We start from the raw sequence: 17,812 nt of genomic DNA on the forward strand, positions 1-17,812 counted from the left end.
GCTCTTTTTCAATCTCTTTCCCTGTATTTCTCTCACACACTTTACTTCTTTTCTCCCTCTATTTTCTATTTACTTCTCTCTCTTTATCACTTACTGTTATTTATGTTTCTCACACTCTCTTAGTCACTGTTTCTTCTTTCTTTCTTTTTTTTATTTCTCTCTTTATTTTAATATGTCTATCTTTATTTCGCTCTTCCCTTCTCTCTCTCTGTGATTCCAGGGTTTAACGTAACCTTCTGCGCCGCAGAGCTGGCCTACCCGGTACCTACTCAAGATTCAAAATCACCCAGGCAAATATCCAAAATAAAACAAATGTTATTTAATTTAACAAAATGGTAGCACCAAACAGCAATAAACATATATAATAACTTGCAACAAATAACACTACAGTCTGGCACAGACAACATACAGGGTATAATAAAAACACCTCACCAGTATCCTAGTCACTCTCAAGGACTGCTGTCTATCAATCCAAGCTTCTCCCCATCTCTCCTTTAAGGCTACTAGCAAAGGTAGCGGCCCTGAGTCACTGTCACTCAGCTTTCGTTGGACACACAGCCCCCCCCAAGACCTTGAGAGGTAGATCAGGGCAACGGCAGTACTCTAGGGACCAATTGTCCCTTTCCTGTCAGGGGCAGAGATCTATATCTCAACGCCAGCCTGACTTCAGCTATCGCTTGGTAGTGAATGCCAATTTGCTCTCCTCTGGAGCTTTCTTTAAGCCCAAAAATGACCTCATCAGCAATTTCAGGACCTGCCTGATTGTTCCTTTTCTGTGTTTACCTTTTCACAGGTAAACATACAGACAAAGGGATTGCAGATGAGCCACTCCTGATTTAATTAGGGACAGGTATTGTTCTGTGGCTAATCAGCAGAGTTTGTTTAAAGAGGAGAAATCACAATCCAGACACATTTACATTTAAATACACAATGCAGTCCTCTGTAATTAAACATAGATCTCTCTTTGGGCCTTTTCCCTAAGGTAGCACACACAGACCCACAACTAAACAAAGACAAGAGACCCCCTGGTGTGATGTACATTCATACAGGACCTGTGGAAAATAATCCTTTTTCCTAGGCTGAAACAATGGACTAGTCTGCAAGATAACAAACCATGCTGGCAGACATTTTAACTACTTTCAAAATAGAATATATACAAGCTTAAATATGACTTACAAATATGGGAAATCAGAGGGCTAGAAAAATTATATGTTTTTATAGTCCGCAGATTGTGAGAAACGAGGTGCAGACTGGTTGAGGTGATATTAATCATTTCCCCTCTCTCTCTCTCTCTCTTATTTTCTTTCTCTATTCTTTATTTTCTCTCTCTTTCGTTCCTTTTATTTCTTTATCTCTTTCTGTGTCTCTCTCCTCCCTCTCTTTCCCTATCTCTATTTATATTTCTCTTTGGGGCCTATTTATGTAGCTCCACATATTATGAAAGATACATTTCAGTTCTCATCGCATAGATATATATTAAAAAATCAACACAGGAACAGCTGTTCTGAAAAACTGCTAGGCCTGTGAAGTCTTACACTTACTTTTCATGGGTTCTTCACTTGCGGTACTCTGGATCCTCTGCAATGTTTTTTCTGGCTTGCTTTGAATCTCTGTGCGCATGCGCCGAGCGAAAAGCTCGGGCAAGGGCATAGAGATCTGGACTGCCAGATGGTGGGTCATGTGACATGATCCCTTTACACATGCCCTGTGCAGCTCTGTTCTATGGAGCAGAGCTGTTGGCAGTGAAACTTTTCAATTATGTTAATGTACGCCAGCTGTTGTTTTTGGGGATTTAACAGGGGGGAAAGATTTGATAAACAGGCCCCTTTGGCCTCTTTTTACCAAAACAATGTAGTATCAATGAAAATCTCCACTCGCCTCAGTTTGTCAATAAAAGTTCATCAGGGTAACTACGTGATATTGACTGGTAGTGGTAAGGCTGAACTTACTGCTGTGCCAGCCCAGTGTGAAAGTCTATGCGCATGCGTGAACTGGCTTGCTAGTACATGCATATGCAGTGGAACTGGAAGCCCTTATGTGGACTTCACTAACACTTTCCATAGAAAATAAAAATAAGTAAACAAAATTAAGTAAAAAATTGTAAACATTTTTTTCAATATATTTAAAATAAGAAACAGTCTTATTTGAAACTATCACCATGTTGGTGGTAGTTTTCACTGGTAATAAGGGCTTTATAAATTGAGAGATGCCCTATCTCCAGCAAATCGCCCATGTGTGCCGTAGAAATGGGTTTTTTCCCTATAATAATTAGGCCCCCTTTATTTTATTCTCTCTGCCTTTTGAATTCCATTAAAATTATTTTATACACCTAATACATCACTTTAGCAAAAGCAAAACATTTCTTGTGTATTTCTTATCTCTGCCATAACTGCAGTCATTATTTGCACAAACTCCTACGTGTGCTACACACACCCCGTACCATGCTACTCCTGTTATGATCTCTGTAAACTAAATAAGCCACATAGGTGTGTGCAGCACATTTGATTAGGGTGTGCACCCACAGAGTTTTAATCTTTAAATACATACATTTATTGAATGCTCATTATTTGGGATTGGAAGGTTATTCGAATAAAAAAATCTTTCCATCCCAACAGCAGAATTAATATTTTAAGAAAAAGTATTATAATTTGTAATATATAATGATTGCAGTATGCAACCCCATCATTATCATTGATCTCATCAATCACCCACAATGATAATCATTTCACACCTTCATAATAATATCAGCCCATAAACTCCTCAACATAATTTACCCATGAACTTCCTATAATAATAATTGGACCGCATCATAAACATTTCAATCAAACACCTCCTACATCATCATTTCACTCCATCACCCTATTATCATTTTTTCACCCCATGATTACCTCCTCTAATCATAATGTTTACACCCCATCCCCCATCTCATAATAATTATTTCATCCCATTATAAATGTAATCACCATAATAATTTAATTCCTACTCCTATCTTCCCTGGGGGACTTTGCTACATCTGATACCACTGAAGACATCGAGGGTGCAGCGGCAGCCAGTGAGTATTCCTCCGTATTGCCACTGTGTCACATGAGCTGTATATGCAGGGCAAAGGGCAGATTAAAGTTACAGCCAGCTTGCAGATGGAAGTGACACACAGCGTGTGTGTAAAACTTCATTCTTCAGTACAGTAACTTACTTGTGTAGCACTAAAGACTTCAGCTACCCCAAATGATCTCATGCTTCTTCGGGTTTCCACATGGAGCCCTGCCCACAAGTACATCATGCATAATAAAGGAGTGAGGTCTTGATTCATCGAGTTTGCCCCTGAACTCTCTTGGAGTCAAGAATTTTTTCCACAACAGACTCCTGGGGGTAAATGTATGAATCTCCGGATTCTTCATTTCCGGCGTGTTCAGCCTCTTCAGCGCTTAAATTTAAAGCGGCGCTGCATTGTAAAGGGAAACTTCCCTTTACAATGCAGCGCCGCTTTAAATTTAAGCACTAAAGAGACTGAAAACGCCGGAGATGAAGAATCCGGAGATTCATACATTTACCCCCAGATGTCATCCACGTTGACAGGCAGAGGTCTCTGTGATTTGCAGACACTAAACAAAGAGCAATGAAACTTATTCGGAATTCTTAGGGAACGAGAAAGCTTCAGCCAGAAGGCGACAGGATTGACCTTCTTGATAATGGTAAAGGATCCGATAAACTTAGGCCCAAGTTTTTTTACAGGGTTGTCTGAGCTGTGTAATGTAGAAAGCCAGATTTCCTCGTCCACCATGAAGGAGCACTTTCTGTGGCAAAGTTCGGAAAAGAATTTGGACCAGAATAAGGCTTGGAGCAAAGCCGAGTGAACCTTCTTCCAGATAATTCTAAGACGAGAAGCAGTAGAACGAATACCAGGAAGACTGGAAGGACTGATGGAGGAGATGGAATTAGACCTGGGATGGAAACCAAAATTACAAAATGAATGGAGACATGCGGGTGGAAGCATGACAGGAATTATTATAAGCAAATTCAGCCCAAGGAAGGAAGGATGTCCAATTATTTATTAATCCTTTCAGTCTGCCCGTTAGACTGTGGATAGTATACAGATGATAGACTGATGTTAATCCTAAGGAGCGTGCAGAAAGACCTCCAAAACTGAGCGATAAATTGGGATCATCAGAGACAATATCTTCAGGCAGGGCGTGGAGACTAAAGATTTGTCGGACAAACAGCGAGGCTAAGGTTTGAGCATTAGGTTGTTTAGCCAGTGGGATGAAGTTGGCCATTTTGCTGAATCTATACAATACCACCCAGATGATGCTGTGACCAGTGTCGGACTGGCCCACAGGACTACCGGAAAAATCACCGGTAGGCCCCTCTGCCTTACGGCCACACCCTCTTCTAGAAGTGGGTGGAGCCCATTCAGCTCACATGTTCGGTATCCCTGCTGCCCTCCCCGGCGTCCCTGCTGCTGTGTGTACAGAGTTCATCTCGTCTGCTTGTTATAAACCTTTGTAATCATTCTCACTGCCGGCCTGGTGTGGAGAGTTCCCCAATCACCATCCTGATATCACCCGTGTTACATGCAGTACGTGTGCCCAGATCCTGCCAGCGTGTTAGACAGAGGAGCGTGTGCCTGCAGGCAGACCAGGTCCAGGGATTCTTGTCAGATATTTCCAGATAAGGTTTGACCACAGGGAACAGTTCCCCCTACGCACATCAGACTTCTTGTCAGTAAGTGTGTTACACACAAACTGTCTGAGCGTGAGCGGAATAATAAAGGGAATACTCGTAGAATATTTAACTTAAACCAGGAATTAATGAATGGCTGCTGAACATACGTATCCTGTCATCCAGCCGACAGCCACGTTCTGGATCAAAGGGGGGGGTCAGCTCACCTGGTGATCGGCGTCCCTTCTGCTACAGATGACTGGCTGCAGTCATCTTTCAAATGCGATCGCAGCTGCGATCATGTGACCTGCCCCCTCCTCCTCCTGTCAGCTGACTGTCTTATGCTCCCACCGCCGCTGAAGCACTAAGGAGCAGAGGCTGCATCAATCAAAATATGGGTAAGTAGATTTTCTTATTTTTATTTAATATTATTGGATATGTCTTTTAATTTCCTCCAAATTCCAGGACTTTCACTTGACACAGAATTATCTTATATATATATATATCCTCCATCTGTTCTCTAGCTACTGGGTAAGCAGAGGCTTACTGCAGAGAATATATATATATATATATATATATATATGTATATATATATATATTAGTGTGTGCGCGAATTGAGAGAGCACTATTCCATGGCATATTCGAACTGGGGGGCACTATTGAGGGTATAATTTGAATTGGGGACACTATTGTGGGCATAATATGAATTGGGGACAGTATTATGTGGCATATGTGAATTTCGGGTACTACTGTGTGGCATAACATTGTTTGGGGCACTACTGTGTGGAGTAACATTGTTTGGGGCACTAATGTGTGGCATAATATTGTTTTGGGGGCACTACTATGTGGCATAGGGGGGCTGCCTATCTATACTAAACTATAGTGAGGGGGGGCTGCCTATGCTAAACTATAATTAGAGGGGGCTGCCTTTGCTAAACTATAGGGAGGGGGTCTGTACAGAGAACACTATAGGGAGGGGGTGATGGGACCTTTAATTTAATGCTGGGGTGGTTTGGGTCTATAATTGAATGTAGGGCTGAGTGTGGGGAGGGGGGCTATCTATTAAATGTGAATATTAATATTTAATGTGGGAAATGGATGTATTAAACGTAAATGCTATTAATTTCTTGCTGGGGCTGTTTGGAGGGAGGGTAATAGGTTTATTTATTAAATGGGAATAGTATTAATTTAATGTTGGGGTCTGTTGGAGGGAAATAGATCTATTTATCAAATGTGAGTACTATTACTTTAATGTTGGGGCTGGAGAGAGGCCTATTTATTAATTATATTAATGTAGGTGCTGTTGATTTAATAGCGGGGATGGTTGGTGTTTTCTAAATGTATCCATTATTTTTTCCAAATAGGACCCTCAACATTCCAGGATACAGACAAGCCGCAACTAAGGAAACCAGAAGCCACAGGTGGTAAAAGTGACAACAACAGGTAGGACAGTCTGTCAAATGTTCTGAGTCTAGTGCAAGCTTAGCTAAGCTGTGGCACTCCAAGTGTTGTGAAACTACAAGTTCCAGCATACCCTTCCAGCAATAAGCTGCTATATATTGGCAAAGCATGCTGGGGCTTGTAGTTTCACAACACCTGGAGTGCCACAGGTTAGCCAAGCCTGGTTTACTGGAACAATCCCAATTTTTGGTGACTGTTCTACCCAATCTAAGGGGCAGGTCAAGACTGTGTACTCTATATACACACTGCATTCTTTATATACTACACTATGGTACTAGCTGTCCTTCGTGAGCTGACCACTCCCCCTCTAGTGTCTGGTCCCGCCTCTATGATGGCCGGCCACACCCCCACTGGTGGGCCCCTAGCGTTGCAGTCCCCCGGTGGGCCCTTCATGCCCCAGTCCGACACTGGCTGTGACCCTAATGACCAGGGTAGGTGCAATATAAAATCCATTGAGAGATGTGTCCAGGGTTTAACTAGAGTGTGTAAAGGCATCAACTATCCCAAAGGGAGATTCCTGGAGGACTTGCCTCTGGCACACTGTTTGCAAGAAAGCACAAAATCATTAACATCAGAGGACAGAGTAGGCCACCAGACAGAATATGAGAGAATCTGAATAGTTTTAGTGATACCTGGATGTCCGGCGATCTTACTCTCATGGGATTCTGCCAGAACTGCCTTCCGAAAATGAACTGGAATGAGCAATCTGTTCGTAGGGTTCTCCAGAGGAGCAGTTCTCTGGAATTAGCGAATAGTTGCCCACAGAACTTGAGTCAAAGCGGCATGAATGGAGGAGAACAGAATGATGGGCAGAGGTTGAACAGGTGGAGAATGACAAGAGATAAAGCTTCAGGAGAATGCATCGGCTTTGACATTCTTGGAACCAGGTCTATAGGTAATAATAAACCTAAAGTGGGTGAAAAACAATGCTACCTCCAGCCAGTGGCGCCACTCTTCAAACACTCATTTCATGTCTAACAGTTCCTGATTACCCACATCATAGTTAGCCTCAGCTGAAGAGAATTTTCGGGAAAAATAAGCACAGGGATGCATTTCTGTGATCCCGTGGATCTTTCTGACATAATACAGCCCCAGCACCCACGTCGGAGGCATCAACCTTTTCCACAAACGGCAACTCCGGATTAGGGTGTCTCAGAATTGGGGTGGAGATAAATACTGATTTAAGTGCATTGAAGGAGGCTACAGCATATGGAGTCCAGTTTGAAGTAACAGCTCCTTTGCGAGTCAGGGCCATTATAGGGGCCACCAGGTCAGAGAAGTCATGAATAAATCTTTGGTAGTAATTAGCGAATACCAAAAATCTTTGGATGGCCTTCAAATTAGTTGGGCGCACCCAATCCAAAATAGCTTGGACCTTGATGGGATACATGGAGAATCCAGCAGAGGAGATTATGTGCCCAAGAAAGGAGACTTTCTGAACCTCAAATTCACACTTTTGCAGTTTAGCAAAAAGTTGATTTTCCAAAGTTTCAAGAGTACCTGATTGACATAGAGCCAGTGTTGAGTCAGAGACTGAGAATAGATCAAGATATCATCCAGGTACACTACAAGGTACAGTCCCAAAAGCACATCATTAATTAAATCCTGAAATACCTTGGGCACATTACAAAGTCCAATGGGCATGACCAGGTATTCGCAATGGCATGACTGAGAGTTAAAAGCTTTTTTCCTTTCATCACCTTCTTTAATGAGGATGAGATTATATGCCACGCGTAGATCAAGCTTGGTAAATACTGTGGCACCCTTGAGTTGGTTGAATAAAACCAATATAAGTGGAAGTGGATAGGTGCTTATTATGGTGATTTTATTTAGTCCCCGAATATCAGTACGGGTCGTAGACTCCCATCCTTCTTAGAGACAAAGAAGAATCCGGCTCCAACTGGGGATTTAGAGGGCCTAAGGTTCTCCTTCACATAGTTTTCCATAGCCTTAGTTTCTGAAACCAAAAGAGCATATAATCTTTGCTTAGGCAACTTGGAACCTGGAACCAGATCTTTAGCACAATCGTATTCTCTGTGTGGAGGTTAGGTGTCAGCTGCCTTTTTAGAGATGTCCCAAAAGTCATAGTAATATGAAGAAAGCTGGATCAAATGGACAGGCGACACTAGGCAGGAAGAAGAACAGGATGCACTGCAACGGACAATCTGCCTTTTGACCCAATCAATAACCAGGTTATGACGTTAATGCCAGGGATGTCCTAGGATAAGCGGTTCTGAGGGACAGTTGATGAGGCAGAAGAACAAGGACTCAGTATAAAGGAAACCCACTGTAAGCTGTAGCAGGGGTGTTTGGGAGAGGATCTTATCCCCAGGCGAAGGTTCCCCTTCAAGACTACAGACTGTGATGGCTGGATCAATCTTCACAAAGGAAATGCCTAAGAAGCGGGCAGAATCGAGGTCCTGGAAGTTTCCAGCAGCACCACTGTCTAGGAAGGCAGAGACTGAAATAGTGGTGGAGGGTAAACTCAAGGAAATCTGAGCAGGAACTAGAAGCGCATTTGTGGAAGATACTGTACACTATATGGGCAAAGTATTTGGCCACACCTGTTAATTATTGAATTGAGGTGTTTCAATCAGACCCTTTGCCAAATTTCATCCCTGCTGGATATTCCACAGTCAACTGTAAGTGATATTATGAAGCATTTAGGAACAACATCAACTCAGCCAGGAAGTGGAAGACCACATTAAATCACAAAGCAGGGTCAACGATTGCATGGTGCGTAAAAGTTGACAACGCTCTGCTGATTCCATAGCTGAAGAGTTCTGAACTCCCACTCGCATTAAAGTAAGACAAAAAGTGTGTGGCGGGTGCTTAATGGAATGGGTTTCAATGGATGAGCAGCTGCATGCAAGCCTCACATCACTAAGACCAATGCCAAGCATCTTATGGAGTGGTGTAATGCACACCAACACTGGACTGTGGAGCATTGGAAATGTGTTCTGTGGAGTGACAAATCACACTTCTCTGTTTGGCAGTCAGATGGGCGAGTCTGGGTTTGGCTGATACTGGGAGAATGTTACCTGCCTGACTGCATAACGCCAACTGTGAAATTTGGCGGAGGAGGGATAATGGTATGGGGCTGTTTTTCATGGTTTGGGCTAAGCCCCTTATCTCCATTGAAGGGCAAACTTAATGCTTCAGCTTACCAAGTTATTTTGGACAATGCTATGCTTCCAACTTTGTGGCTACAGTTTGGGGAAGGCCCTTTTCTATTCCAACATGACTGTGCTCCAGTGCACAAAGCAAGGACTACATGGACAGGGTTTGATAAGGTTGGTATGAAAGAACTTGGCTGGCCCACACAGAGCCCTGACCTCAACCCGATCGAATACCTTTGAGATGAACTGTAACAGAGATTGTGAGCCAGGATTTCTCGTCCAACATAAGTGCCTGACCTCATAAATGCTCTACAGAATGAATGGGCATGAATACCCATAGAAACACTTCAACATCATGTGGAAAGCCTTCCAAGAAGAGTGGAAGCTGTTTCGTTCGTTGGTGGGGGGAGCTGAGAAAAAAAAAAGAAAATATATACTCACCACGTGATCGCGGCGCCGCGTCCCTCCTCTCCTGTCTTCTCTAGTCACACTCAGGGCTGCCGAGAGGGGGGGGAGCAGGTACTTTTTACCCGGGCTCGCCGGGGGGCCCAGGCCGGTCCTTCACTACTATTTTTTTTATTTTTTTTTAAACATTTTTTTCTTGTGTTTTTTTTTTTCATTTTTCATTTTTTCTAATTTTTTTTTTCTCCGGGGGGGGGGAGGGGGTCTGTTTCGTTCGTTGGTGGGGGGAGCTGAGAAAAAAAAAAGAAAATATATACTCACCACGTGATCGCGGCGCCGCGTCCCTCCTCTCCTGTCTTCTCTAGTCACACTGACTGTCGGGCGTGACATCATCAAGTCACGCCCAACAGTCAGTGAGGAGCGCCGCAGCCAGACACAGGACAGGACCAAGCAAGCAGCATGAAGAAAGAAAAGAAGACAGAAGAAAAGAAAAGAAAAGAAAAGAAAGAAGCTAAGAAAAGGTAAGTAAAGATAGACTGAAAATAATAATCTGGGGGATTATATATATATAAATAATAACTGTATAGGCCCTTAATCCAGAGGTAGAAAGCTGTGTGCTTATAAAAACACATGAGACACCTATGGGAACAATTATATCCGCTTGGTCTTAAGCAAGCTTCATTTTAGTTAAATACATAATCACAGTTCTTTATATGTGATCCAGTATATTTATGTAGTGCAATTGGGTATCCAAATCAGCAGGACATAGTAGTTGCAAAAATGTTAATTTGCCTCTTAAATACTCTTTTTCAACAAATAATAACTTCTAAAGCCTAAAAATATGAGTAGGGATAGATGTTAAGAACTACATGTAACATAAAAAATTTTTTATTGTGCAATTGATCAATACAATAAAAATAGATACATCTTTGAAAATCCTTGAATATCAGGGACAGTGGGGAACTATGGGAAAGCTTGGTCTGTGATCTTGAAAGTGGACAACGCCCCCCAATGTATGACCACACCCCCGAATTTATTTTGCGGCGCCGTTTAGGCTAGCTACGCCCCCACGACGCATTGACATGCCCCCAAATGTATGACCACACCTCCGTAATTGCTTGCGCCGCCGCCAGGCGGCGTAAACATTTTTGGGCTTACTCGACTATGAGGGGGCCCCCATGAATTTGTTGTACCGGGGCCCTGAATTCCTCTTGGCAGCCCTGCTGGTGATAGGTGGTATGCTCCTAGCTGCATAGGTTCTGCAGATTCCATAGCAAGAGAAAAGGAGGCCGAGGGATAGACAAAGAAGATGCTTCCTTTTCTGTTTTTCTGTCTTTGATAAGTCTATCTATCCTGATGATCAGTTAAATAAAACCCTTCAGAGAAATAGGTGAAGGATATTGCACCAGGGCATTCTTAATCTGGTCAGACAAGTCTAAGCGGAACGGGCTATGAAGTACCGGGTCATTCCACTCGCTATTAGTGGAGCATCACTGGAACTCAGCAGAATATTCCTCGGTGGATCACCTGCCCTGCTGCAATGATCTCAGACGAGACTTGGTAGTGGCTACCTGATCCGTAATATCGTACAAAAGACCTAAGGCTTTGAAGAATGCATCCACAGATTGTAGAGTGGGATTATCAGGAGACAAGCCAGAAGCCCAAGTCTGAGGATCTCCTTGGAGCAGAGAAATTACAATTCCCACCTTCTGTTGCTTGGAACTAGAGGATTGGGGGTGTAAGAGAAAGTATAGCTTGCAACTCTCATTAAAGTTTCTGAAGAGGGTTTAGTCTCGAGAGAAGCAGTCCGGCAGATTCAGTTTGGGCTCCACAGCGCCAGGGTGGTCTGTAAGGATTTAACAGCTTCCTTTTGTAGTGACAGGTGGTGAGACAGCTCCTGGACTACTTGGGACAAGGTTTGGATCTGACCTGCCAAGACTTGTGCAGGACTGGGTGCAGTCTAGCTAAGATCCATACAAATGAAATCCTCCAGTATGTTTTCTTTGGTTGGTTATAATGTTAGAGCTAATGGCTACCAAGATAAACTTTTAGAGCAGATGCAATAGAGGTCTTCACCTTTAGCAGCCACCTTTCCTGTAAAGCTTTATGTGCTCACAGGTACTTGGATGCCCCCAGGTCTTAAGCTCTAGCGTAGTAAAAGTTTATCTATGGCGGCTGTAGCGCAGTTGGAATAGGAGGCATTAGCCAAGACTGGAGCAGTGGTCAAAAGCTGGCCGGGGTCTGGGATATGTAGCAGGCAGAGAAGTCAGGGACAAGCTGAAAAGGTCAGGGCTGGCAGCGAGCAGGGATAACCAATTCTGAAGCCTAGGTCAGGAAAACAAAGTGCAAACAAGGGGCCTGATTCATTAAGGATCTTAAATGAAGAGGTATCTTATTTCAAACTAGCTTTCTGTTTTGAACATAAGTTAAATACTGACTGTTTTTTCATGTAGCACACAAATACTTGATAGCTTATTTGTACACTGAAATTTAAAGTTAATATTTGTGTGCTACATGAAAAAACAGTCAGTATTTAACTTATGTGCAAAACAGAAAGCTAGTTTGCACCCCTTGCATTGTAACATGGTTTTGTCCAGGTGACTGAAATAAGATACCTCTTCATTTAAGATCCTTAATGAATCAGGCCCAAGGTCCAGAAACAAAGCCAAGGGTCACAACAGAGAATCAGTTCAAGTAGCAAAGTATGCACAGGAATAGAGCAGGTCAGCAAAATGTGCAGCACACAGAACGCTATTACAGACAGGATGGCTAAGCCCTCCCTACCTTAAATAGAACTGGTGAATGTTCCTAAAGCAGGGCTGATCCCTGCATTAATCAGTCTCACTAGGCTGTTAATTATTAATTAATGTGGCACATGCAAGGATTTTATAACACACAGACACCAATGCAAATTTGGCAAATGGTCACAGTTTTTATTTTAAAAAAAAATGGTGGCAGAGAGAGCTATATGAGTAAGCTAACAAAAATAGCAAAACCAAACAGAGGATGTCCAAATTGCCATTACACCACTGGTCCCAGGATATAATCCTTTACGATGTTATGGCTTCCTAGTTACGGTTATAAACTTTTAGAACAAGCAGGAGAGGTCTTCCCCTATCGTAGCCACCTTTCCCGTACAGTTGGATGTACTCACAGGTAATCGGATGCCCCCAGGACTTAACGTAGTAAAAGCTTATGAGCAGAAATCGGTAGCACAGAGATAGGAGAAATGAGGCCAAGAACATTACCCTCACGTCCACTCAGGAGGCAGCAATAATTTAATTACAGTGGCACATCCCAGCTCCCTGTTACTAGCCAGGACACAACGGCAGTGTGAGGCGTCTCGGTGGCCATGGCGTCAGAGTGAGTACACCTCTCCTTGTGGACTGCATCTGCTGCAAGTCTCAAGCAGTCCCCTTTACCCTGGTGTTGGACAAAGTTTACCCCAGGGGAATGATTTTTCAGCCCTTTGAATTTATGTATGTATGAGTGCAGGCCACCTTTGTCTATGTACTTTAAAAAATGTCTAACTCTGTTCATTCATACCACTTTCCATCCAATGACCTCTGCCTGTTAATGTAATTACAACCAGGCCTCCCAGCTGCCTGTTATTAGCCAGGATGCAGCGGCAAAGTGAGAGGCATCCTGGCTGCCAGGGCAATGGCCAGGAAGTGGCCACAATCTGGATACACTCGAGCCATGACAACTAGAGCGGCGGCTTGTGACATACGATTGGCCTGGTCAAAATCTGGCATCAGAGTGAATACACCTCTTCTTGGGAATCACCTCTGCTACAAGTCTCAGGCAGTCCCCTTTTCCCCTGGGGTTGGATGACGCTTCCCCCAGGGGAGTGATTTTGCAGCCCTCCCTACCCATAAATATATATGAGTCCCCTGGTTTGATTCAGAAGGTTATCATTATGAAACAGAGCATATAAGAAAAAGAGGTTAGGAAAGCCCTGCTTTTGGCTACCAATGACTGTTTTGGCAATGTATTGAGTGCGTAGTCTTTGAAATTTTAGTGTGGGTGCAGGCCACCTTCGTTTCTCAGCATCTTCATTTGTTTATATAGCGACAGCAAATTAGGTAGCCCTTTACAATTGAGTATCTACTTGTCTATATATGTATACTGATGCCTCTGTCCTTCAAATTACATCTGATTATTACTGCCTCTTCACTCTCCATGATGCATGATGTGTAATGTTCCAAATTTATTTATATAGCGGCAAGGTAAGGAAAGCCCTGCTCCTGGCTACAGATGAATGCTCTGGCAATGTATTGTATAGCTTTGAATTTTTTTAGTATGGGTGTAGGCCATCTTCGTCTCTCAGCATTTTCATTTATTTATATAGCAACAGCAAATTAGGTAGCTCTTTACAATTGAGTATCTACTTGTCTATATATGTATACTGATGCCTCTGTCCATCTAATGACATCTGATTGTTATTGCCTCTTTACTCACCATGATGCATGATGTGTAATGTTTCAAATTTAGTGTGTGCATAGCGTTTCAACATTTTTATCTCTTGCACCCTACACTGAATTTTTTTGGTGTTTAATTTATCTAATAGGTTTGCTTCAGTTGGTGGGATGATAGATGGCATATTTTTTTGCAGCCACTGCAGTGTTCTATATGCGGTCGCTCGATGTTGAAAATGCCCAGAGAAAACCCTCACACGCAAACTTTCTTTTTTAAATATAGATTTCACTGAATGACCCTTGTCAAACAAGTATTGAAAAACAGAAAAGATTAGAATATAATAATATATAGCTTTTTTTTGGAGTGTGCAGCTGCTGAGGAACCTCACATGTAAACACACTTTTATAATATGGATGTTACTAAATATGCCTTTCAAAATTGATGTGTTGAAAAATAGAATATAATAATAATATATAGCCTTTTTGGGGTGTGCAACTGCTGATGAATCTCACATGCAGGCACAAAGTTTTTTTAAAATATTATTTCAATTGTCACTGCCCCACACAAGATTACTTTCGCTAGGAAAATTTAAAATTTTAAAAGAAATAAACCTATTTGTTTTTTGGGATTCTGCTGCTAATTGTCAGACAGTGAAAGCACACTGTTTTCCTCTACTAAATAAATATACTACTTATTTCAGAATGATATCTAACTCAGTCTAGATATAGTGTCTAATACTATTATATATACAATGCATTAGCAACAACCTGTAGCCACTAGTCCCATGTAAAGTCTATTAAAGACTGAATTTAAAAGGAATGGATCAGCAAACTATTCTAGCTTATTAATCTTTACAGAACTGCTTTAAATAATGATTCAACTCTATTGCTTTCCATGTCCCTCGCTCCCCCTGAATGTTTTTTTTCATGAGCAGAGCACTGCAGCTAACCTCCTTCCTACAAGCTGTCTCTTCTAAATTGGCACTGTAGAAAACAAGGGATGACTATATATATATATATATATATATATATATATATATATCTCCCATATATCATGGTTGCCTACCCTCCTGGAAGACGCCCAATTTTTTGGGAGCACTCCTGGGACAGCAGGGCAACCTTACGGATTCTGAATCCTGCTGACTTTGTTGGTGAAGTGGGTGGGGGCGGGGCTAATTGCATCATCCTGGCACTGCCCCCTGCTTTAATAGGCTGAAATAGGTATTATATAGCAGAAGACAGGGCCTAATGACGCAATTAGCGTGGTAACACCCCTAAGACACAGTGAACTTTGGAGATCTCCTGAAGGGGTGATCTCCAACGTTGGCAAGTGTGAAATATATCACACTTTTTGCAAAAAAAATTCTTGGAAATGACATTTTGCCTCCATTTGAGATCCGAGCTATGACTCATTTTTACTCGGATCCCCTACAACGGATCTTCTCAGATTTCAAAACAATCCGAACTGCTCATCTCTACTTTCTATGTCTTTTTTTTATCTCTTTCCTTCTGTTTTGCTGGATTCTATCAATGTACTTTTATGCACATAATAAATACTTTAGCAAAATATTTCTCATGCTTTTCTTATCTCTGTAGGAAGGTGCCTGTGAGCATGTATATGACAAGCCACCATTGAAGAACTCACTACATTAGTTTCATTCCTATTTACTCTTTCATTAACTCATTCTCTCTCTCTCTTTCTCTCTCTCTCTCTTACTTTCTATGTCTTTCTTTATCTATTTTCCATTCTGTTTGCTGAATTCTACCAAGGTACTTTTATGCACACAATAAATCACTTTAGCAAAATATTTCTCATGCCTTTCTTATCTCTGTATTGACTGCAGTCATTCTTTGCACCAATTCTTATGTGTGCTACACATAACCCGTACCATGCGACTCCTATTATTATCTCATAGGCATCTTGCAGTCATTGTGACTTGTTCCCCCTCATGTCTTGTTCTTTGTGCACTAAAACACACAAAGCATTCTGCATTGTCTTTTCTTCAATGTCTGCATTGATGTCACCCATAACATGTTCCGTCAGTATATACAAATAAGTACACTTGCTTCATCCATAGTATTATTAGACTCTAAACAAGTTTAATATCATTTGGCCAATTGACATTTGTGGTCTTAAAGCTTTTTGAAGTGTTTACATACTTTCACTGCATGCAAAGCTTTAGTCCAATGTCTCTTGGTAAAAAAAAACACAAAAAAACTTTTTGCAATTGGTTAAACATCTTTCTGTATTGATGGCGGTCATATTAGCTACGTTACATGTGCTGACACTTAGCCTGTAGACGTGAAAATATCGTCAGGCTACATGCCGACATATTCATTTTGTCGACATGCCTAAAAATGTTAACAGTAATGTCGATAGTCACAATATCGACTTTAAGCGACCAATGTCGGTATACAAGCTAGTTTGTGTAGACTGACATGCTTGACAAAAATAATTTTTTCAACATGATTGGAATAATTTTTATGTTTGTTTTTTTAAATACCATTTGGACTAAAAGCTTACAATATTTGGATTGTTTATAGATGAAAAACACAGATATTGTTAAGTATTACTGGGGTTTTGTAAATAGATTTCATGGTGACAAAGAGGTGTGTGGTTTATTTAAATTTTGTGGTGGGGTACTACAGGTCACAGCAGGCTCTGGGTGCCAGGGCATGCTGGCACTTGTTGTTCCCCAATTGCCAGCCTGCCCTGGCTGCCATGGGTATTCTTGTGCTTATAGGACTACAAGCACCAGCATACCCAAACTGTTAATAGCAGCCTGAGTTTGCTGGGACCTGTAGTGCACAAACTCAAAAAGGTGTTTTTCTATCTAAACCCACTTTATTACCCCACACCCACTGCCTAGGAGTGTGGGAAAAGCTCTAGTACATTCAGCACTGGACAGGGTACCCCTAGGGAGGGGGCCTGCACTTTTTTTTGTGGACCCCAACTCCCTAGGGAATCCAGCCCCGTGCTGACCAGCCTGGGGCTGGTTGTCATTATGGCAGGGGGACCCCACACTGCAGGTTCCCCTGCTATAGTGCCACCAGCACCAGCTGGCTAAGCCTAGTGCTGGTTGTAATAAAATAAGGGGGGGGGGAACACAGGGCATGGCATGGCCTGGTGGAGCATGGTGTAAAACATATGGCTACGTGCTCCCTAGAGCAAATTATCTGTCCACGTATCCGGCTACATTGGTGTTGCTCATTATCTCGGTCGGTCTCAACGGTGGTGACCCCTGCTGCAGCCTGTACTTTGTAGCGGCTCAGTTAGTTGTTGTGACTACGACAGAGGGGGAGTGTCGCAGCCGCGGCCTCCCTGGATGATAAGACCTGTTCACTATCCTGGTGTCCGGTGGTTGCTCTTGGTCCTCTGATTGTGTGTATCCTCCCCGTAGAGCTGGTGTCATTGGCCCTTTGCTGGAGAGAGGACTGTCAGGGAGCTGTATACCTGCTGGTGCCATCCAAGGTGTGCAGCTTTAGACTGTAGGCAGAAACTTTTTCCCGACGCGGCTTGGTGTCTGGTGCCATCTTGGGAAGTGAGACGCTGTGGAGCAAGTTCCCTGCTGATTGCAGACATTACTGCTACTGACTTCTTGGCACCACTGGTGAAAGCCATTTTGTCGCTTGTACCACCCCCATAGCCCCCGCCACCCCGTGTGGGGTGGCGACTGCCCAGGTGTGCTCCCCATCAAAACTATCTGCTATTCAGTTCAGTTCAGTGGAACTCTGTGTGCCTGCTTAACGTGT

The sequence above is a fragment of the Mixophyes fleayi genome, chromosome 6, assembly GCF_038048845.1.
Source record: "Mixophyes fleayi isolate aMixFle1 chromosome 6, aMixFle1.hap1, whole genome shotgun sequence".
Classification (NCBI taxonomy): domain Eukaryota; kingdom Metazoa; phylum Chordata; class Amphibia; order Anura; family Limnodynastidae; genus Mixophyes; species Mixophyes fleayi.